General features: G+C 42.2%; 1 non-coding gene across 1 annotated transcript; it reads right to left on the bottom strand.

The window, feature by feature from the left end:
* Positions 1-17,763: 17,763 nt before the first annotated feature.
* TRNAS-UGA (transfer RNA serine (anticodon UGA)) lies at positions 17,764-17,850 on the bottom strand. The gene has a single exon. It is a non-coding gene; the product is annotated as a tRNA-Ser (tRNA).
* Positions 17,851-25,088: the final 7,238 nt, after the last annotated feature.

Consider the following 25,088-nt stretch of genomic DNA (forward strand, 5'->3'; position numbering starts at 1 on the left):
TGTGTTTATGTGTTTATTATTTAATTATAAATGTATAATTAATAAAGAATAAAAATGAGTGTCAAAATTAAAGTGTGAGATAATCCCTATATCTCTACATAAAGTTGTATAATATGTCTCAAGGTTTCCGTACATATAAAGAATGCCGAAATCCGAGTTATAACGAAGAAGTTATGACCCGTCGAAGTTTCACGACAGAACCGACACAACACCGGGAAGCGTGAATAGTGAATTTACGATAGAGCGAGATTTAGCCTTAGCAATGTAAACAAAAGTTGTAGAATATGTTAAACTAAGAACATCGATAAAACGAACGCCCAAGTCTGACTTCGTATGAAGAAGTTATGATTTTTCAAAGTTTAAGAATAGTAGTGTACAGCCCGAAATTCGAATATTAGATCGAGCGGTTTTTAGCCGACATGACCTAAACGAGAATCGAAGATCTCGCTGAGAGTAGCGTAACAAGAAAAAGATGGGCGAAAACGGATGTCGGATGAAGAAGTTATGAGGATTTAACGGACCAATCGTGTCCCGACCCGTTAATAATATAAAATTTAAGATCGAGCCAAAATTATCCAACAAAGTCTAAACGAAAGTTGTAGAGTACGTTTCCACCTTCGCGTGGATATAAATAACGTCAAAAACAGAGGTCGTACGCAAAAGTTACGAATTTTTAAAGTAAGAAAGTGAAATTGCGAAATCTGATGCTAGAACGATGACATGGCAAGATCCTGACCATCGCTTGCGAATCACGGCTCGCTTCGGATGGCCGACACGTCGCCTCTCGGACGCCCAGTGTTCTCCTTACACGCCGCAATGCGAGGACGGAACGCCTCGCATACTTCAGCCTCCTGCGGTCCAGCTTGAGCCACGTCGCGCCCTTCGGAGGATGCCACCTGCTGATCTTATCTGAGCCATTACGCCCCGCGTAGGTCCGAGGTACGCTCAGCGTACCGAGGCCTCACAAGGCTATAAAAAGAGGCCGAGACTTCATCATTTTTCACACCTTTTAAACTTCTCTCTCTAACTTCTTTCGCTCTCTACAACCCCAAACCACCCCTAAACCCTAGTCAAGCCCCTTAGCACCCTAGGGAAGCCCCGAGGCTCTTGGAGTCCCGAGAAAAATGAGTTTTTTGGTTTCGAAACGCTGCTCCAATTAAGTCCTGGTTCTCGATAAAATTCGCTGTAAGTGTGCTACGCTTACGCAATCTTTAATATAGTTTTCAAATAATTATACGAATGTTATTAGGTCCTTAAAATAATTATTTGGGCTATTATTATTTCTTATATCGAGTATTATTAATGCTTAATAATACTCGGACTAATTAATTTCTCGCGGTTATCGTTAAACTAAACCCTAGTGGTATCGATACTAGGTTTTATCGAAGGAATATCATTTTGAGAGTATCGAAGCGCTGTCTGAGTGCTGAGTCATCACCTAATCATGTGAGTGCATAGTTACTCTCAGCTTACACATAGATATGAGGTATTTTATATAAATTACGTGCTATGTGTGCATATTATCTGAATACTTGCTATCTATGTTGGGTGAACGTTGTTATACATGTTTTCAATGATTTAAACTGTATATGTATTTTATATCTACGAAAATGTTGGGGTAAAACATGGGTAGATGTAATAGGTGATGTGTGATAAAATGATTAGAGGCCTCGATGTTGATGTTGTTGATTCTGTCATCTAGCGGAGTATGGATGACGACCACAGACTCTTCTAGACAGTCCAATGGAACACTAGCAGGCTCACAAACTGTAGGTGTTTGTGAACGATGTGTTCACCGGTGTACTCCATCCCCCACATGGTTGCCTTTAGGACATTTATTGCCGAGGAATCCCCTTAGTAGTAGTGTCCGTCCCGATGATGATCCTTAGGCTAGGTCCCTTATGATAGGTGTTTAGGGACGTAAAGTGAGGATAACGGGAACGGGTAATCGGGTTATTGTTGATTGATGAAATTAATAAACTTATTTATTGTGGGTTGAAAACCCTTTGCGCTCACCAGGCTCCCAAGCCTGACCCACTCAGTTTTATGTATTACAGGTAGTGGCGCATGAGCATAGGTGTGATGTTTTGGACGAGGGATTACGGATATAGGCCTGTAGATATGAAATAATGTAGTAAGGCTTATATTGTACTGTTTATGCTTTTGATCTGTACGAACATGACATCCCGAGTCTTTTAATGAAATACATTTCTATGGAAAATGCTTTTGATAAATCTTTATCATATTTTTGTTTTGGGACGAATTCCGCAACACTTTCATTTAAAATTTACTCTGATTTTTAAACAAAGCATAAACAAACCGCTCTTTTCTGGCTGTGATTTTGGGGATGTCACACTTTGGATATTGGAGGACAAGTAGGGCTGCGTTATCGAGTGCGAGTATGATCGATCGAGTCTCTGATTTTTTTATTTTGTATTTCAGAGACATCATGGTTGAAACACGACACACACATGGGAGTAGTGGTGTCATCGATGAGGAGATCCTTCGATTGATTCATGAGGATGTGGCTGCTGCCATCCGGGCCGAGATTCTAGAGATGTTCGGGGACATCAAGACCACATTGATTGAGACATTTGACGAGCGGTATGCAGCAGTGACTGAGGTTGTGGCTGCTGCAGCTACTGCTGTTGTTGTCGCTGCCAGACCTCAAGTAGGTGACTCGTTGTTGTTTCGGGTGTTCAGCAATACAAAGCCACCAGAGTTCGATGGGACGTAGGACCCGATTGCTGCAATGAGATCGATCTCTGACATCGAGGGATGTTTCTACATGTGTCCTTGTCCAGAGCACTTGAGGGTACGGTTCGCTATGAACCAGCTCCACTTGGGAGCAAAGGATTGGTGGAAGTTTGTGACGAAGAGCTTCACTCTGGCAGAGATTTCTGAGGTGACCTGGGAGAGGTTCACCACCATGTTCAGAGATGAGTATGTTCCCCCGGTGGAGAGGGAACGATTGATTTAGGAGTTCTTAAACCTCAAGCAGGGTACTGATTCTGTTACAGTTGTTACCAGAAAGTTTCATGAGAGGGTGATGTTTTGCCCTTAGCAGGTGTCTACCGAGCAGGCTCGCATGAGCTGGTATCTGAGTGTTCTGAGGAGATTTATTCGTGAGTTCATGGTGAACTAGAATTACCGGACATTTGCTGAGCTCCAGGCAAATGCCCGGAAGAGTGAGATTGAGTTGGAGACTAAGGCTAGGGAGGAGGCAGAGTCACAGAGGATGGATCGGCGACCGTCTTAGTCTCAGCTGGTAGCCAAGCGGGCCAGGAATGCTGAATCGAGATCTGGGAGCACGAAGGGTCACACTTGTGGGAAGTGCGGCAAGAGTCACGAGGGGTCGTGTCGGGCAAGAGTATGCTACAAGTGCGGAAAAGAGGGGCATATCGCGAGGGATTGCCCCAAGGGATTTTTTGTTTGCTTCCATTGCAACCAGACCGGCCATCGGAAGGCTGAGTGCCCTCAGCTACTTCAGGGATTAGCACATGGATCTGCGCCTGCTGCTAGGGATACCAAGGTTCAGGCAGCAAAGGTCGAGGCGCCAAAGGCTCGCGGGAGAGCCTTCCAGTTGACAGCGGAGGAGGTACGTGTAGCACCCAACGTTGTGGCCGGTATGTATTCTTCTCTCTATTTATTTGAGTCTGAGATATTATGCTTATATTATCTTATGCGTAGGTACCTTTCTTGTGAATTTTGTACCTGCCTTAGTGCTATTTGACTCGGGAGCGAGTCTATCTTTTGTGTCGTTAACTCTTAGTCGTCATATCAGTATTTGTCGAGAGGCCTTGAGTCGACCTCTGTGAGTTTCTATAGCTAACGAGTGAGCAGTGTATGTCACGGAGGTGATTCGAGGATGTAGACTTGAGATCTTCGGTGTGAGGTTCCCGATCGATCTAGTCCCGATTGCGATGGGGGACGTATGTGTCATAGTGGGCATGGATTGGTTGAGCCAATTTGGAGCTATTATAGACTAAGAGTGTCAGCTGGTGACGGTTCAAGACCCTAGTGGGGGAGTACTTATGGTGTAAGGTGAGGGTACTCGTCCTGAGTCAGCATTTTGTTCGGCTGCTAGGGCGAGGCAGAGTTTACAACAGGGTTGTAGGGAATTTGTGGCCTATGTGATGGACACGCGAGTGGCCGTTGGGAGGCCAAGTTCGATTGATGAGGTCCCGATTGTGCGGGAGTTCCTTGATGTTTTCCCCGAGGAGTTGTCGGGTGTGCTTCCCAAGAGGCAGGTGGAGTTTCGTATCGACTTCGTACCGGGGGCGGCATATATTTCCAAGGCACCCTATCGCCTTTCGCTACCGAAGATGCTGGAGTTATCCTTGTAGCTTCAGGAGCTGTTGGGAAAGGGGTTTATTAGACCGAGTAGCTCACCTTGGGGAGCGCCGAGCCTTTTTGTCAAGAAGAAGGATGGTTCACACCGGATGTGTATTCATTACCGGGAGTTGAACAAGCTGATGGTCAAGAACCGTTATCCATTACCGAGGATCGACGATCTGTTCGATCAGTTGCAGTGAGCGCCTTGGTTCTCTAAGATAGACTTGAGGTCGGGATATCACCATATGAGGGTTCGGGATGAAGATATCCAGAAGACAACGTTCAGGACTCGTTATGGGCATTACGAGTTCATGGTGATGCCTTTTGGGCTCACCAATGCACCAGCAGCATTCATGGATCTCATGAACAGGTTGTGCAGGCCGATGTTGGGTCGTTCGATGATTGTATTCATCGATGATATCTTGGTGTATTCGAGATCCAGACACCAACATGAGGAGCATTTGATGGAGGTCCTCGAAGTTATGAGATCGAAGAGGCTTTATGCCAAACTCTCCAAGTGTAATTTTTGGTTATGGGAGGTCCAGTTCCTAGGGCACCTCATTAACCAGAAGGGGATATTAGTTGATCCGGCAAAGATCGAGGCGGTGATGAGTTGGGAGGTGCCGAGGTCACCTACCGATATTAGGAGTATCCTTGGGTTAGCTGGTTATTATCGGAGATTTATCAGGGATTTCTCTAAGATCGTCGTGCCACTCACCAAGTTGACCCGGAAGGGTGCTGCTTTTTCATGGGGTTCGGAGCAGCAGAACTCATTTGAGACACTTCGCCAGAGATTGTGCGAAGCTCCGATGCTCGCACTCCCGGAAGGGATGGAGGATTTTGTGTGTACTGTGATACATCGATATCAGGGTTGGGAGCGGTGCTTATGCAGAGGGGGCATGTGATAGAATATGCATCGAGGCAGCTAAAACCTCATGAGTCGACGTATCCCACCCAATGATCTGGAGTTGGGGGTAGTGGTATTCACCCTCAAGATCTACTGTCAGTATCTGTACGGGGTTCGGTGTACTATATACACATACCATAAGAGTTTGATGTACTTGATGTATCAGCCCAACCTGAATATGCACCAGAGGAGATGGCTGGATGTGGTGAAGGATTACAGCTACGAGATCCTGTACCACCCGGGCAAGGCTAATGTTGTAGCCGATGCCCTGAGCCATAGGGCAGAGGGCGCCCCGATACGAGATGTTTGCATGAGATTGACAGTGATAACCCTATTGTGGGACACCATTCGAGGAGTCCAGGCGGAGGCCGTGAGACCGGAGAACCGCAAGAGGGAGCGAGTGATCGAGCAGGTATCGGAGTTTGTTACCGATAGTCGAGGACTTATGACCTTTTAGGGTTGGGTTTGGGTACCGTTTGTGGGTGGAACGCATACCGTCTTGATGGAGAAGGCGCATAGGTCAAAGTTCTCAATCCACCCCGGGGTCACTGAAATGTATTTGGACCTGAAGAAGGAGTATTGGTGGCCCTGTATGAAGAGGGATGATGCATGGTTCGTAGAGATGTGCTTGACCTGTCGCAAGGTTAAGGCCGAGCACCAGCATCCACATGGTAAGTTGCAGCCGTTAGAGATTCACGAGTGGAAGTGGGAACAGATCACCATGGATTTTATCACCAAATTGCCGAGGACTGCCAGGGGTGTCGATGCAATTTGGGTGATTGTGGATAGGTTGACGAAGAGCGCTCACTTCCTTTCCATCAGTGAGAGCTCTTCCGTGGAGAGGCTTGTAGAGTTGTACATTAGGGAGGTGGTATCATAGCATGGATTACCGATCTCGATCGTCTCAGATGGAGATATGTGTTTCACTTCCAGATTCTGGAAGAAATTTCATGAGGAATTGGGTACGAGGCTGCATTTTAGTACCACATACCACCCACAGACCGACGGGCAGAGTGAGCAGATGATTCAGACGCTCGAGGACATGCTTCGGGCATGTGTATTAGAATTCGGCATGAGTTGGGACACATATTTGCCCTTGGCTGAGTTTTCCTATAACAACAGTCATCACTCAAGCATTGGTATGCCACCCTTTGAGCTGTTGTTTTGTCACACCTCGAAAAACAAGGCGAAAACATTTCCGCGGTGGACTCCACGTTCAGTATCAAATCCAATTCATATAGTAAACAAAGTAAACAACCGTTACATTACATATAAAAATTTAAATTTGTTCAAAAGCAAAGTTATACAAGTGATGATACGTATGTATAGATATATATAGACAAAAGTAAGACGTGTCTTCTACGTACTCCGTCTTCGCCAAAAGGATCATCAGGTACCTGTCTAATGTGGACCTGAGAATACAAGCATTTTAGAAATCAACAAAAAAGCTGGTGAGTTCATAAGTGGTTTTGTTTTCTGAAAATGAACAAGTTTCCTTCTGGTTTCTGAAAATGTTACGAACCAAAGAAAATCCCATATTTTCTTAAAAGTAGAGTTTAGTTACCCGTTTGCTACCCAGTTTGCTTAAGAATAGTTTGTTATCTGATTTTTACACACTCTGATTAAGAACAAGTTCAGTTATCCCAGGAAAAACCCTTATTTTCCTAAAATGTTTGTGAAGTATTATCGAATCTGAAAGTAACGCACAAGTATCTACCATACTTAAAGTGTGTGTGTGAAGTTTCCTGAAAGTTTGGTTACCTTTAAATGTACATTAGTTCTAACACGTATATAAAACTAATAAGTAAGTATAAAGTTTTCATAATCTTGATTGCGAGTTCCATAACCATACTACAGACCAGATATGACTCGGAACGGGGCTAATATCTTTTATGACTTTTGTCACCCTTGAACCTTTTGGTTCGGCTGTAGCTAGAAGCCATGTGCGGGATAGTCAATCCCATATAGATCTATACACTCATGTCACACTCTCCTTTTCCAGAGATTCTAGTTACAGGGATAGTCCTCCACTCTCGTATCAATGGGAAGTGTTGCAAAGGATGTGTCTCCAATCTTAAGATTCATGAATTTAAAACTGAAATTATTAATACGGAAATCTTGTTTTATTGGTTCTTTACTCTCATATCTAGGGGAAGTATTAACTAGGACCTGACTAAGTTCCAATGATACCTGTCCTTCACACTCGTATCTAGGGGGTGTTTTATTAAGGACATTACAGAGTTCTATGATTTCAAACAGTAAATGTGTGAACAATGAAATGTGAAGTATAAAGTATAACACTATATAATAAGAATTGAAATCGGTTTCAAAAACAACTCTGCAAGTCAAACAGTTTGTTAATATGTTTTCAATTCTTAAACGTGGACTCATTATGAAACCATTCAAACGAAATAATGAATTTAAGTACAAGATATTCTTGTACTTTTGCTTGTATTCCCCCCCCCCCATCTGAAAAAAATTGAAAAACATTGAAAAAGGGTAGGGGTATGAACTCACCGGTCGAGAAGCGTGTTAGTTTGGGTGCTAAACGTCGGATCGAGGTTTGAAAACGTGTGAGGTTCCTATGTAATATTAAATGATACACAAATGTATCTAATTAGACTTTAAATCACTAATTAGATATGATTATACACTCCAAGACGCGAAAACACTTCAGATCAAGTGCTCGGAATGACTCGGGTGACATCTATGGACGTATAGGGCTTAGATAATGAGTTTGCTCTTCAAGAGTAAACTCCTTAACGAGTTTACGACCCTAATACTATGACCACATGAGTTCACGGCCGTGAACTCATGTTTAATGGGTTTTATGGTGCTAAATGGTCAAATATCACTTGGGGAAAGTTGCTAGGATTTAATCTAAGGCATAGGAAGAAGTTAACCCACCAAAGGAATCATCAAAGGGATTTTACATCCCTAAACTAGGAGGTTATAGCCTTAATCTCCTATACCTTCCTTATATTAATGATTTGGTCACCTTAGATGAATCACATGTGATTCAAACTAATTTTACAAACCTTAGAATGGAATTAGGGCATCATTTGACTTGTGTAAGTGAGTTTATGGCCCTGAAACCCTTTCTTGGGGGGGGGGTGTTAGGGCTGTGAAGTCCTAAAGGGAGGGTTTTCATCAAGTTTATGTCCCCTAAATCGATTGTGGTTGATTCTAGAATTTAATCCAAGGCTATTGGTGTGTTTAAGTGGCATTTAAACACTTGAAATTGAGTTTACTCTCCATGAAGGTGAGTTTACGGCCCAAACATGTTCTTCGATAGTAAACTCATGTTTAATCCTCAAAAATTGGGTTCAAGGTGTTCTAAGTCCATCCCCTTTAGTCATTTAGCCATATCTAAGCTCCAAAGGTCGATTGGAAGGGATTTTGGGCTCCAAAACCCATTTTATATGAGTTCACGGCCTAGGACTGTTCTAGGGCCGTAAACTCATGATAATGGTCCTATTTCATAGTTTGACCACGAATTTGAAGGTCTAAGATGCTATACTAGGAGTTAGGGCAGTTACCTTGGTGATTTAGAGCTCAAATTTGATGATTTTGGACCTAAAACTTAGGTTTGAGGAGAGAGGTTAGAGAGAGAGTAGTGTGAGAGAGAAAAAGCTTCAAATGAAGTCTTTTGGGCTTTAAATATGATTCAAGTTTGAAACACGGTGGAATTCTACCCGATACTGACGTTATACGATGCTTTTGGTCGCACCCGATTAAGTTGTCGTAACCCGGCAGGAACAATTCTAAAAATTTTGAAATTAATAATTTGGGTCGTTTACATGAGTTTCTAGGGAGTTTGGACACTCATGAGATTAAAATAAACATATAAATTTAAATAACTTAGCCCAAAAACGAAAACGGAACGAATTGCTAAAGACGAGTTTTACGGCGGAACGGGTTACGGCGATGGAAAAACTTTGGGTTGTCACATTATCCCTCCATTAGAGGGAATTTCATCCCGAAATTCAAACTTTAGATATGAATCATGGATTTGGAAGAGATACTTATACTTCTGTTTCATTGGATCGTCAAGCCCTCAAGTGAACTCAGGTCCTTGAGTGGCATTCCAGGGAACCTTTCACTTATCGGGAATACAGCTTGTTTCGTACGTTTAATCTCTCGATCTATGATTTTGATTGGTTCTTCCATAGGGTTTAGACTCCCGTTGATTCCGATCTCATCAAAGAGATTACAAGGGTTTCGTCGGGTAGGCACTTCTTACGAATAAAGATGTGGAATACTGGATGGATGCTGCTAAGTTCTGAAGGTAGTCGGAGTTTGAAGGTTATGGAATCGACCCTAACGAGGATCTCGAAGGGTGTAATGTAACACGGGTTAAGTTTTCTGTGATTTCCAAGGTGTGCCATGTCTTTCCAGAGTAAGACCTCCTACAAGAGGGTACATCTTTCTGTACGAGGTCACAATTCACCCAACACGATCATCCGGGGCGAACAAGAATTGGGGATTGGATGCGGGCGAAATTCCTGCCAATGGCTGAGATGTTCAGTCGACTCCCTCCCCCTTTGTGGGGTCCGGACCCATACGAGTGAGCAGAAAAGGGAGGAGGAAAGAGGCCCTGGCAAACCTTCATAATTAATGAACAAGTGTAAGCTTTGCTTCCCGACAGTATGGAGTACTGACCACACCGAGGGATAGGCCCTGAAGCGAAGGACAGGAATGAGCAGAATCAATGTGTTCCAATTTCTGGCCTTGCACCAACCATCCAATGGACCATGGACTAAACGGCCACTACCTGAAAGGAGTATGTCCATCAGACCGCCGCCGCCCCCCCCCCCCCCCCCCCCACAAGGTATATCTCGCGCCTATGGGCCGCTATAACTATCCAAGAATACACTCGAAACTGGAAGGATAAACAAACCCACCCGGTGGACTGCCGAGCTACAAGTCCTACGAGATAGGAGCGGGATTCTCTAAAAAGCCAAGGTCGTGGATGGCCAAGAGGGCCTACTTGGAGACTTGGGATCTCAGCTAGAAATGCGAAGGTTGCTTAAAGCCTGCCGGCCGATAGGCGAAAGAGAAGAAACTAGTTCTGATCTGAGTAGGCTCATAACATAATAGGGAGTACCCTAACCCTAGGAACCGGGGCCTGGCTATCCTTCGTTTGCGGTTGACGTTCCGGCAAAGTGTGTTCGTCGACAGCTGAATGTTTCGATCTGGTTCGATTCATGGTCTCATCTTATAATACCTATGGAGCTAATGAAAGTCTTTTAGTCAAATTAAACTGTCTCAATTCCTCGGCAATCGCACTAAAAAATCGACTTCCTTTTTTATTTCCTTCTTGACCAAGGACAACTGAAGCATTGTAATCATATCCTAAAAGGCCCTATTCTATAAAGCATAGGTATTTACTAGGACTGCTACGTGGGGTAAGCTAGCGAAGTTCTTTCTTTCACGGTGCGTATCTCCATTCTTAAACAACCTCTACCGTCCGGTCGATTCAGCTTCGCTCCTTTATTCGTACATATCTTTCTCGAATGGAAATTTCCCAATAGTCAAGGTAGGACGAAGAAGAACATTAATGGGTATAAGGAGAAGCAGTAGGAGAAGGAGTGTAATCAATATTGAATGAAGTTTATGTAGACTGAAAGCTTAGTAAACTAGCCCAATAGGCTATTCATCTAACTAGTTAAAGAAGAGAAGAGCTAGCACGAATCATCTTTGCATCGTAAACTCCTGCTAAATGAATGCCTTTGCTTTGGCTTTGAAATTATGTTTCTGATTCAACTCATTCATTCCATTGATTGATGCAAGTCTTTTTCCATGTGTAAGAGATATTCCATCAAGTTTATAGAGATTGAAAGCTGCCTAAACTGGATCAATATTAAGCCAATCCCTTGCAGCTTTATCTCACTTCTACTTCTCGTGGGGCATTGCGATAGGAAGGAATGCCCAGTATACTACTTGAGCCGAGTGATCACAGGTCCGGGGACAAGGTACTCAGTTGTGGAATGGAATTGCCTCACATTAGTCTTCGTTACTCAAAAGTTTCATCACTAATTCATGTCCTTCACAATTCATATTGTGACAAGATGTGACCCATTCAAACACTTAATGTCTCGAGTTATACTATACTCATAGGGAGAGCTGCTTGGTGGTTCCTCACTCTAGCAGGGTATGACATGAAATGTGTAACTCCCAACGCAATGAAAAGTAAAGCCTTAGTTGATTTGCTTGCCCGTTTCCCGAGTGGAGAATATGAATATGCACCTCCATCAGAGCAGAACACTCAGCTGCAGTATTGGAGGAAGTCAACAAATTGAAGAAAACTTGCCTCCAATCTAAATTCTACCCATGTCCAGAAGAATGTGCCTTAGAGCATTATATTATGAAGACTGGAGAAAGCCCTATATTGATTGTATTTCTTTTATGGATCAAAAAATCCTCCCCTCTAAAACAAAAGATGTAGTTGGAATAAAGAAAAGGGCATTTTGCTTCTTTGCTAAGCAAAGAGAACTTTACAGGAAGGGCTATAATGGCCATCCTCTCCATCCGGATGTGTAGCAGGTTCTCGAGGAACCCCACGCCCCTGGACATATTGGCGGCGCAAAGATATATGATCACCTGATGACCCTGGGGTACTATTAGCCAACTATGGTGATAGATTCAGCAACATTTGTTAAGATGTGCAAGGTTTGTCAACTACATGGCAACCTCATACATGCTCCAGCCGTGGAACTCCCTACCCATTTCAAACTTGTGCCCTCGATTTCATCGAGAAAATAAAAACTCCCTCGAGGGGAAAATGTTTCATTTTAGTAGCAACAGAGTTGTTCACCAAATGGGCAGAAGCAGTTTCACTACATCGAGACAACTCTCCTTCAAGTTGAGCCAATGCACTTGTAGCTTTCTCGAGCGCTGCTGAAGTCTGGGCGTACTCCTCGAGATGATGGGTATCAAATCTTGCCTTGGCCACTGCACACAGCCTGGCATGAACCCATCTCAGATCAAACCCAAAGCACCCCTCCATATCTCGAACGTCCTTCTGAATGTCTTCAAAGACATCAGCTGGTACCTCCCCCATTACATAAGCAAAAAGTTTGAAGATTCTTGGGAAAAGCATGTCTACCGCGTATCCTCGAAGTTCTCTTCTCTGGGGTTGGCAAAAGTTTAAGGGTAAGCTGTCCAGATGGATTCCATAAGGATGGACGTGGTGCGTTGAACACTAAGGCCTCTCCACTCGATGTAATCATGATTTAGACTCAAACAAACCCAACTAAGCCCTGAGGACACCTTCTGCTCGGAGGGCACAATCCAGCATTTCTTACAAAGTCTTACAATGTATGTGAGCTTAACAACCCTCATGCCATGCCCAAGCCGTTACCTTCGCCCTATACCAAAAGATATTAGTTCATTGATCAAATACCACTTGATCCCCTAGGTAAAGGAATTTCTCTAAGGTGCCAAAGAGTCCCCTCCTAATAAGTAGGGCTTTGTTGGTCTTGCAAGCATTCGTCTACGTTTGCTCGCAAAACTGCTAAGGTTAAGATAGCCAATCCCGTTTTGTTTAGGCAGAAACGAAGAAATTTCGAACAGTGTATTATAGTCGACGGGCCTCTAGCGACGATCAGACCCAGATAATCAATGTATTCATCGTGCCCCCCTGGTTCGGTGAAAGAATTTAGATTTCCCGATGAGGTAGCTTGTTGGAACTTTGCTATAAAAGGGATTAGCAGCTTAATCCATGGATTTGAGCTGTGAAAGGCCTTGTAAGTGCCTTGCTCATGCCTTCCCGCCTTACTATGTCAAAGAGCAAAAAATGCACTCAATGAAGGCCATGATCGATAGTAGGGGTTTCTCTCTCAATTAACAAGCCCAGGGATCACAGATGAGATCTAACCTAGTGGTTTCACTTTAATTCATTAACTATACGAATATCTTATTTCTTACCTACTACATCGATAGAAAGAAGCCTTCGGGTTACAGTCAACTCATAAAATACTCTCCTAAGGAGATATTTTTTCTATCCATAAACAGAAGGGGGAGAGATTCCTACTTGCCTACTTCGCGGATCGAAGGGAGAAGACCTATTCAAAAAAAAAAAAACAGACAAGAGAAGAGATCAAGATGACTACCAAATTCATACCAGAATCCTTGATTGTACTAGCTTAAAATCAAGACCACAATAAGAGACATTCGATCCCATAATTAGCTCTATCCCACCTCCAATGAGATGTTTTAAGCATATGGGTTAGTGGCAGTTGAGTGAAACTAGAAAGAGTGGCAGTTAGATCCTTGAAGGGAAAGGACTTGGCTTCATCTCCCACACCGGTTAGCAACCGAGATAAGAGTGAAACTAAAGTGGGAAGGAGATGAGGATCCAGATTCTATATTCCATTTTTTTCTTTTTAGTTTGAGTGAATACCCGGTAGCCAAACGATCAGGACTAGGAGCTGCACCAAGACGGATTAGTTCGCCTTCGGGTTCTTAGGAAGAAAAAGAAGATCCCGGAGTTCTCTTTCTAGGTTGAGGAGATTGCTTTTACTTTCTTGTTAAACCTACCCGAAAGAGAGTGAGTGGTGGATTCAGAGAAAAGCTATTCTTTTTAGCAGTTTCACAAGTGAATGGAATGATTCTTCCCCGGAGGGTGACTTCACTACCTGGATCCTCATCTCTTGAACTCGTTCTGGCAGCTAGTTTAATAGCACCGACATGTCATCTAGTCTAGATCGATTCCCTAAGAGCTTCTTCTCTAGCAGGCGATTTGGCCCATTTTATCTTTCCTGTTAATAAGGAAAGGCCTTTCCCTATCACGACCGCCTTCCTTTATTCGGGATTCATTCGTCTCAAAAGAAAGAGCTAGCGACACACACCAATTCCATTCCAATTATCTCTGACAAAGCAGGATAGCTGCCATCAACCCTTTAGAGCGAGGGACCTCTGAGACCAATGCACAAAGAATAACAGCCTTTATGCCTTGAGCCTTCATCCTTGAACGAAATCATTGACATTGCGCCTAGTTTGATTAGGACATTGTCGCATTTCATCTCAAAGAGGATCTAACTCTTTCTTTCCGGCTTAGCCGAACTACTTGGCTCGGATCAATTCACTCTTTCTTTATCGCAAGCAAATAGCCAAAGAGCTGATGAAAGAGCATTGTCTTCTCTTATTCCTGAAAACATCTTCAGAGCAGTTATTACAAAAAGACTAGCATCTCTAACAGGAAAAGCAAGCAAAGACCTCCCCTTTGGTTTGGTGGCCTCCTTCCTTTATAAGAGTGAAAGCAGAATCAGAATCAGACTCTTGGATGTGGGATCTTGCCTAAATAAATTTCCATTGAGCGGGGTAAGTCTAAAAAAGCATTTCACCGGCACTCAGCCCTTCCCCCTTACTCCAAGAGCCGAAACACCCTCTATTCCTTCAACAGCAGTTAGGCCTTTTTCTAATGCTACATCCATTCTCCCAAGATTTTCAGAAAAGGCTACCGACTTGGCCTACTTTGACTACGCTATTCTTCTCATTTCAAAAGAAGAAGAAGTAGCCCCGCCGAAGACAACAGATTCAATAGCTGGGGATCTTGCTAAGAATGAAACTCCTAACCTTAAATCATAGAACCGGGGACGATTTGCAAGAATCCGAAGTTGGAATGGGGAAAAAAATCCCCAGTGGGTAGGGAAGCTGCCCATCCGTTATAGTTGCTTCAGAAAGATAAATTGGAAGGTTGGGCAATCTCCTATGTTGTCCGGTCCTTGTGGCAAGCGAATCTATTTAGAGATATATTGGATTGGTAAGCAGGATTGACTTGCCGAATAGTGATATGATGTCACGAAAAATGGCTGCTCATTTCGTATCTTGAAGAAAGTCAAGTAGGAATAGATGGCCTGCCCCTAGCTCTAACTAATATCACTACTTTGATAGCACAGGAGTGATTTCATTCCCTGCCACCTGCTTCATAACTGGCTATTCCTTATCGGCATTTCAAGAGAAAATATTTCCTGATCCATCCCGGAATTGGATATAGAATAGTTGGGATATTCAACAGGGAGGGAACAGAAGGGGATGACATCAGAAGTAGGATCGTCGAACGGTCTTCTGGCTCCGTGGCTCCTGACCTTGGAAGATGGGATTCCGAGACCTGGACCCTTTTTCATAACTTTCGCTCGTTGCATACCTTGCTCCACTACTGTACAGCATTTCCCGCTGCAGTTTGAGCAGCAAATTGTTTCCTTCTTCTTGTAACCCCTCTTCCACAAGTACCGGCGGTGGCCCAATAAACCACCCGACCCCTTACATCTGTAACAGTCACAATGGTATTGTTGAAGCTTGCTTGAACATGAATAATTCCTTTTGGTATTCTACGTTCACTCTTGCGTAAACCAAGATGTCCATTCTTACGTGAACCAGTTTCTTTTTTTTCTTTCATTTCGGGGAAAACCTCCTTGAAGTCTTAACTAATGGGGGAGGAGTGAGATTATACAACCCGCCCTTTCTCTTTTTTTCACAAATAGTCAATTTAGGATCTAATTCGCAGAAGGATTACCATATATAACACAAAATTGATCTGCCGATTCCTTCGAATCTAGCCTCCCTTTCTGTCATTATACCTCGAGAAGTCTAAATAATTACAATCCCCATCCCGCCTAAAATTTTAAGAATTCGTTGATAGTTAGAATAGATTCGTAGACCAGGTCAACTGATCCGTTTTCAATTTTGAAATGTTCTGTTTGGTGCTTAGTAGCAATCGGCGACCTTTTTTTCTTTTACTTCACAGAGCTTTTCGTCTCCTTGATAGCTGGAAGTTTCTCCAAAAGTATGAAAAGCTGGAGGACTTTGTACCATCCATTCCGGTGTGGTTGGATTCTGTTCAACAACCCAAGGACTTGGAGCACATCTTTTGTTGTTTCCACTGCTTGAAGTGATTGTTACGACCACGAAAAAATGATAAATCCCAACTACAGATATATATAAGAGCCAGAACTGCTAAGGGCATTCCATCCAGCGTAAGCATCTGGATAATCTGTAATGCGACGTGGCATACCCGAAAGCCCTAAGAAATGCATGGGAAAGAAGGTCGGATTAACCCCGAAAAAAGTGATCCAAAAATGGATTTGACCTAAAGTTTCAGGATATGTTCAACCAAAGATTTTACCTACCCAATAGTGAAATCCTGCAAATAAAGCAAAAACGGCTCCCATAGAAAGTACATAATGGAAATGTGTAACCACATAATAAGTATCATGTAGAGCAATGTCTAGCCCAGAATTTGCCGGAACGATTCCAGTAAGTTCCCCTATGGTGAACAAAAATATGGACCCTACAACAAATAACATGGGTGTTTTGATTCCAGTGGGGACAACTATGGTCATGGTAGCTGCGGTGAAGTAGGCACGGGTATCAACATCTAAGCCCACAGTAAACATATGATGAGCCCAAAGAAGAGATCCATGAACACCTATACTGATCATGGCATAAACCATGCCTAGATACCCGAAGACCGATTTTCCCGAAGAAGTAGAAACGATATGACTTATGATACGCGATCCAGACAGAATGGGAATATACACCTCTAGATGACCGAATAACCGAAAAAGATGCTGGTATAATATGGGGTCTCCCCTCCAGCGGGATCAGAAAAGGTTGTATTAAAGTTTCGATCGGTTAATAACATGGTAATTGCCCCTGACAGTACCGGAAGTGATAATAAAAGTGGGAATGCTGTCACTAGAATGGACCACACAAATAGGGCTGATCTATGCATAGTCATTCTAGGTCCACGCATGGTGGAGACAGTTGTTATAAAATTGATAGAACCTAAAATGGATGAAATACTAGATAGACGAGGACTAGAAATTGCTGAATCAACTGCTCCTCCAGAATGGCTGGTAATACCACTTAAGGGCGGATAGACCGTCCACCCGGTGCCACTACCCACTTCTACTAAGGTTGGGCTTAATAGGAGCAAGAGACTTGGTGGCAACAACCAGAATGAAATATTATTTAATCGTGGAAATTCCATGTCAGGCGCACCTATTAGAATCGGAACAGACCAATTACCAGATCCACCTATCATCGCCGACATAACCATAAAAAATATCATTAAAAAAGTGTGAGCCGTTATTAAAACATTATAAAGTTGATGATTCCCACCAAGAATTTGATTGTCGGGTAGTCCTAATTCCATATGAATCAGTACTGAGAAGCATGTGCCCATCACTCCAGCAATGGCACCAAAGATGAAATATAGAGTCCTTATATCCTTGCGGTTAGTGGAGAACAACCATTAGATCGGATTTGTCGTAAAATTGAGATTCTTTCATTTTCTTCCTTATCAGAGAGGGCCCCTTGTTGAGCCGGGCTTCTTTTTGAAAAAGGGGGAGTGAGGGCTTTCCGGACCTTCCCCAACCGGAGGGCGGAAGATCACGAAAGGGAGACAGAGTCCTAACTAAATCATAAAATAAGCTACCATTCCATCTATCATATAAGTTGAGTCGATCCGATTCGTTCTTATCTATAGATAACACAAGAGAGAACTTATGACCTCGCGGATGGAGAGGGATTCGAACCCCCGGTATTCCTATCAATACTTCGGTTTTCAAGACCGACTCTTTCAACCGCTCAGACATCCATCCCCTTCGCGCTTCGCCCGCCCTATCTATCCGTGCGCTGGCAGGTAGGGCCTTATCTATGTGATTCGCTATGCTTTCTTGTGCCTATCGGCGGATTCTATTGCTTGCCGGTTAGCGAAACTTTTCCGGTAGTACGAATCGCTACGCTTCGCTTCTTTCTATATGATAATATGCACCTTGGTTGTTGCACTCCCTGCGGGTAATAGCAAGAGAGTGAAGAAGGAATGATCCCCCAAGTGATTAAGTCCGACTCAAGCGAGTGAGTGAAAGGCGTGGCAAGAGAGCGAGTTCTACTCGCAAACGATCAGCAAGTGAAGGACCGATGCTTTTGTTTTGCGCCACCAATACTGTTGTGAGACTGGTACTTGGCAGCTCACGAGCAATATATAGACTAAGGTTTCCCATCATTCCCTCGCTAAGGCCATTTCTATTCTCTTTCTAGTATGGTTCCTTCATAAGAACACGGAACACCCAGCTTCGCAGAGCAGCTCTCTCCCCAGACCAGAGCATAGTGTGGAATCTGGGTTGTTTCATCGAGCACCATTTCTTTTAGATAGAAAGCTATTCTGACTTTATTGGACCAAATAAGAACCTAAGCCTTCTACTAGTTTGGACAGACTAAGCTCTATTTCATAGATTGGACTCTTTTACTGTGATTCGCCCCTACTAGTAAGAAGCTGTTCGTTCCCTGGATCCATGTGTTCCTAGTCGGGCCTAAATGCAGGAATGAAGAAGCGCGCCCGGGTAGACTTCAAGAACTCTTTCTCTGTGTATCCTCCTACTTCTTATTCTGGGGGTCATAGAAAGATACAAACCGCCTACTCTTTCAAGCCCTACCATTAGATTGAATAAAATGAAAGCTGCTTGCCCTCAGTAATAAAAAACAACAATCGCTCCCCTTTTGTTACCTACTTTTACTCATAGCTTCGCGGTATACCTCAATACAAGACAAGCACAGGAAAGGATATTCAATCAAAACGGAGCTATCACCCTATCTAAGCAGGTTTCCCCTCTCTTCTACGAAAGTCATCTTTTAATCTATTTATGTTCCTGTGTCTATCGCTATCGTCCTATTTTCTCTCAATTGCCTATCCTTTATAGATGAGGGGGAGTACCTTAGCAGTAGCTTCCAACAACTTAAGATTGACCTCATCAAGGGTGAGATATGAAGGTTTTATTAATTTCATACGGGACTACTTACTTACCTAAAATGAACTTTTGGCTTACCTAAAAAGTGGACTGATGGAACTTACCTAAGCATAGCTCTCTCACATAAAAATGCCTTTCATTTCTCTTTTAAGACCTTTGTCCTACTTATAGTCTTAGTCCTCCAGCCTATCGAAAGTCATCTTTTTATTAACATTAACCAACAACACATGCACTTTGTTGGCACTAAAAAACAGGTTATTCAATCCACTAGTGCAACTGAAGGAATTACCTCTTCTGAACCAGAATAAGAAAGAGCTCATAACCACTACTTGTGAACAGCTCTCCTCAACTGAAGGCGCACCTACTGTTACTAGAAGTCTAGTCTCTCTCAGGTCCAGTTTCGATCTCGAACCACAATTTAGGCGGGAAAAGAGATATTCAGAAAACCCGATTTCATGTCCTGTTTTAAGAACCTGACTCTAAAGAGAATAGAAGACCGGACTAAAAGAGATCTCACTTTTGACGATTGAACTCCACTTTCATATCAGGCTTGCACTGGAATTCACTTTCAGGAATCCTTGCTCCTGGCTCATATTCACATAGGCCACTCATAAGAATAAGACGTTTAACTCCCTCAAACACGTGTAATTAAGAGAGTCAGAATATCAGTGGCATGGGTAAATGTCTACCTTCGGGAGAATCTTACCAAACGACTTTAAAACCTATCCTCTTCACTTCCCAAGAGATTAGATTTAGGTAAAAGGGCCTTGTCGGCCACCGCTTTTATTTTCATTCATTTTTCCTATTAAAAAAAAAAAGAAAAGACCCCCGCTCGAACTAACTTTCAACGGTCGAACTCCAGAACGAAACTCAAGTCATTGCTCATTCCCGCTCATGCTTGCTAAACAATTCCCTTGCCTACTAGAATTGTCTAAGAAAAGATACACGAGCCACTCTTTCTCTTATATACGGTATTTTAAGATAGTGATTTGAATGCCTATCCCCTTCCTATGCTAAGCCTTTACTACTTACCCTTACCTGTCCGCCTTGAACTACTGCGCCTGTGCATACCTTTTCTTGCTCCATCCAGAAGGTAGCTTGAACTGGCATTGTACAGATAGATAGCCAGTAGAAAGAACTATTCCCAAGCTGGAGAGGTGGGAGAGGAGAGAAATTGAAGTGGATCTCCTATCTATATTTGACAGCTTGAAGAGGGCGGATTTAGAAAGCAAAATTTTCATTGAAAGCGATTGTGCCTACCACAGTCAAGTTTGGTATTTACTAGCAAGGAAAAGGGTAGGATCTACCAAGATGGGTGGCATGTGAACCACTTTGGAGTGAATCGGTTAAGAACCGCAGATGGCACATTGAATCCCCGTAGCCACTTTGCTGAGTTGATAGATAGATAGATGAACTAGCCTGAGGACCAAAGGAGAGTACTTCTTTTGCCATTGGAAGCTGCTGTCAGTAGGCATTATTTGCACCAGAAAGAGAGATTGTATTGTAGCTTAACTTCTTAAACAATGCCGACTCCAGTTCTATTCAGAATAGGGCAAGAAAGCGACTTGTCGCCTCAGTCACGAAGGAATACCGAAGAGCCTAAAGAGGGTGTTAGAATGCAGCTGGATAGAGAACTATAAGATAAGAGGGATTCCATGGGTGAGAAGGCTGACATGAAGGCTCTCATTCGAAACCGGTAAAGCGCAAGGGGCAAGCATTTGACTCTTTCACTCGGACTCTATAACACCAGTCAAATTTTGGTCAAAAATTTATCGATCTATAATCATAATTGGGATGAACCAAGTGGTAGAGTTTGTAACAAGGTTTCCAAAAATATAAAGAACAATGAAATCCGAGTTATAACGAAGAAGTTATGACCAATCGAAAATCTGCAATAAAACCGGCAAAACACTATTCAGTGTACAAAGCGAATTTTCGATAAAAGGATTTTTAGCCTTAACAATCTACATAAAAGTTGTAGAGTATGTTAAACCGAGAACGTTCATAGAAAGAACGTCAAAATCTGACTTTGTATGAAGAAGTTATGATTTTTCGAAGTTTTGGTTTAGCAGAAGACAGCTAAAAATTCGAAATATAAATCGGTCGATATTTAGCAGATGCAACTTAAACGAGAATTGAAGGTCTCGTCAAAAGTAGCACAACGGTAAAAAGACAGACGAAAACGGACATCGGATGAAGAAGTTATGAATTTTTAACGGATTCCCTTCCCAGTCTGTTTAAAATAATAATATTAAGAATAATCTCAAAGTTAGCCGACGAAGTCTAAACGAAAGTCGTAGAGTATAATTTTACCTACGTGTGCATATAAGGAACGTCAAAAACAGAGTTCGTATGCAAAAGATATGAATTTTACAAGTTTTGGCAAAAAAATAAAGAAAAATAGCAAAAATCAGGAAGTTTCGCATGAACAGTAGCGCCACGTCACCCTCGCATGCGAGGCCTCCACGTGTCATCCTCTGGTTGGACCGAAGTTCGCTATGTCACCATCTGATTGGACCGAGACCAAGGTCCAATAAGTAGTCGACAACCCTCGCAGGAGACACCCTGCGGATGCTCCTCGGACACCCCCTCGCATCGTGGCATGCTCCCATTGGCCGAAGGTTGGTCAAGTCCGAAGCCCCCATCTGTCCAACCCTCGCACATGTACCCTTCGCATGAACGACGCGTGGCTGTTGACTCCTCGCCCTCGCTAGCTGTCTCCCTTCGGACCGCACCCTCGCACCCCTATATAAAGGGTGCGAGACTTCTCGGATTTGAGAGGTTTTTCACCCCAATTTTCACCAATTTTCACCTTTTCACCCCCTCGACTTTCTCATGACCCCCGAAGGCCCCGGTATCAAGTCTAAAGCCCGAAGCAAGCACCGGAGCCCTGGAATTCTCGAGAATTCATCCTCTCTCTTGTCGAAACTCTACCCGGTTTTAGCCGGTTTTTCATCAAACAAACTATTTTCCGGGAAACGAAACGCTGCCCGAATTACCACCTATCAAGGTGAGTTCATACCCCTATAATTTACATATTTAATGGTTTCTAAATGCTTTTTAGGGGGGGGGGGGGAATACAAGTTTAACACAATATTAAATTGTGTTAACAATTGTATGTGATAATAATCACGCAAATAGTTTCCATATGCTTTCAAGAATTACCAAATACATCCAAAATGACTTAAAGCCATGTTAAATATTTAAAGTCATGTAAACTCCGTTAAATTCTTTGAAAAATGTTTTATAAACTATTTCAAATTACAAATGCCAAAAATCATGTTTATATATGTATAAATATATAAATAAGATTTGAAGGGCTTAGGACTAATAAATTATCTTATTTCCTTGTCCTTGTTTGGATGTGGAGTTAAGGTTGTGCTATTTGTCCGATGGTCGTTTCCTTCTTAATTTTATATATATATATATATATATATATATATATATATATATATATATATATATATATATATATATATATTATATGAGTACAAAAGGTCACTCGTTTTGGTATCATTACCTATGTATCAGGCTGAGCAAAGGTGTTCATCCATGATAAATCATGTTAAGCAAATAGAGCATATAAATTATAATAGGTATAATTTATGATTCAAAACTAAATATACGAGTATGATTCACATTCCAAGGAAAGTACCAAAACTTATTTAACTATACCAGGATATGTATAATGCATTTAATATACGAATAACATATTAAAGAAGTAAAGATACATCATACCGGGTTTTCATTAACAAAGGTACGATACAGAGTACCAGGGTTAACAATCACGGGGTAATAATACATCGTAAATCTCATTGAAATAATAAATTTGTGAGACCCTTCATGGTGTACTTGTTTAAGTATGACTTTAAGTCCTGGCCTATTAACCAGAATCTCTTGTAGGGAGAGCGTGAATTTGTGTATAGATCTATATGAGACTGACAATCCCGCACCTCTACTGTTCGCTACAGTTTGGCCGGCAGGCCTAGGGTGTCAAATATCATTCCATTCCGACGCCTGAAGAAAGTCGCCGCACGCATATCAGTCATATTAGTATGGTTAATAGAACTCACATGGATAAAACAATGAGTGAATTACTAAGTAATATACTTCTCTTTAAACAGTAAGAAAAGATAATTACATCCCGACCAAATATACCTTCTGTATTTTTTACTTACAGTAAAAGCTACGTTTGATGATATCAAGTATGGTAAATATACTTGTACTTCTGTTTTTCAACATTTAAAACCACAATGTAGTATTCTGGATAATATAATATTTTTCCAGGATTAATACTAAGGTTTTTACCATAGAACATATATAACTAAGAATACTTTTACAAATGAAACGGTTTATGCAATTAAACCACTCCTTCAAAAGAAACGGTTATGGGATTCAACCACTTACACAAAGGAAACGATTTATGGGATTAAACCACTTTTACAAATGGAACGGTTGTGGGATTAAACCACTTTTACAAATGAAATGAGTTATGGAATTAAACTACTTATCAAATGAAACTTAGTCATTCAATCTCTATAAACTAGTATAACATAAAAGACATTTAGTTGTTAGTTCTATAAGTCCTTAGTTATTACATCAGAGTTATATATAAGTAATATCCGATTGACAGTGAAATGTGTGACTTCCGCCTTACTTCCTGTTCCTTGTTTGGTTGTGGGCTTCGGGCAGATACACCCAATTCACTGTCAGTTCGATATTAGGTTATACATAATTAATAGAAACTAAGCAATTACAGAGGGAAACTATTGAGTTTATCAGTTTATGACCTAAGGAAATATAGGATTTTCTGGAGGAACCAGTGAACTTTTCCAAAGAACCTAGAGTAAACTTTACAGAACTAAAATACTTATGAACTCACCAGCTTAAATGCTGATCTACTCTTTTCAAATAACTTGTATTCTCAGGAATCTAGTAGACAGGTACACTCCCGAAGCTCTTGAGAAGACTACCTAGTACCATACCACGACTCTTGTCTTCTACTATACCTACTTTGGTGTTTGAATATGTATTTTTTAAACACTTATGTAAAACTTATACTTATTAATGAAATGGTTGTTTGTACCTGGATTACTATATTGCATGTGTTGTGATACTTACATGAAGTCTTCCACCCCCGAATGTTTCCGCTGTTCTGGTTTGGGGGTGTGACAGACTCACTAACAACTACAGGAGAGACCCATCATCATCCTACGATGAAAAGCAGGTTTATTCCGTGGTAAACCACAACAAGTAAGCGACATAGGGTGAGGTAAAGCCTCAGACCGGTCAAAGGAGCCTCCATAAAACCTCATCAGACAGGTAGCGGAAGCTGATAGAAAGGGGCGATGAGCTCAATAGAGGAGAAGCCATCCTGATGAAATAGAAAGCCCTAGCTATGAGTGACTCAAATCTAGCCGTGATGCGCGAGGGCCAATATTCAAATGAAAGAAAGGGGCTGATTGCCCTCCTGGGAAGGGATGAATACAAGCAGTCGGAAGAGTAGCTCTCTCAGAAGCAACCAATCCAAAAATTGATGGATTTGGTAGAGTGCCAGTCACAACACTAGAACCAAGTTAGGTGAGCTTGAAGGCATCGGTTGAAGCCCTTAGTTGCAAGGTCTTTGACTGTTCCCAAGAAAGGGATGGATAATAGATCTTAGATAGTTCCCACTTCCACTTAACAAAGGAAAGATATCACACACTACACAAGACAATCATGTGCACGCTGCTTGAGTTGAATCAGCCTTAATTCCTCTCTCACTCACAATGAAAGCTAATAGCTTGCTCAAAGATAGCCTTTACTTTATAGTTGTAATCTATCCTATCCTATCCTTTAGGCGGGGATAGGTTCATAGGAGGACTTGGTTACATAAGAAGGAAAGGCTTAAACTAGAAGGGATAAGAAAACAAATTTGTGCAACACTCTTAGTAGAAGGCCAGGTTGAAACGCCCTCTATCCGCGTACATGACAAGAAAGTTATTGAGGGCTCTTTATGCCAAATACTTTGACACTACAGGGGAGAAAAGCAGAAATCTCCTAAGAAATAAAGATCTTCCTATTGATACTAGCATTAGTGCGACTGGCTCCCG

The sequence above is a fragment of the Lactuca serriola genome, chromosome 2 (genome assembly GCF_051521515.1).
Source record: "Lactuca serriola cultivar US96UC23 chromosome 2, Lser_US96UC23_V15, whole genome shotgun sequence".
NCBI classification, from domain to species: Eukaryota; Viridiplantae; Streptophyta; class Magnoliopsida; order Asterales; family Asteraceae; genus Lactuca; species Lactuca serriola.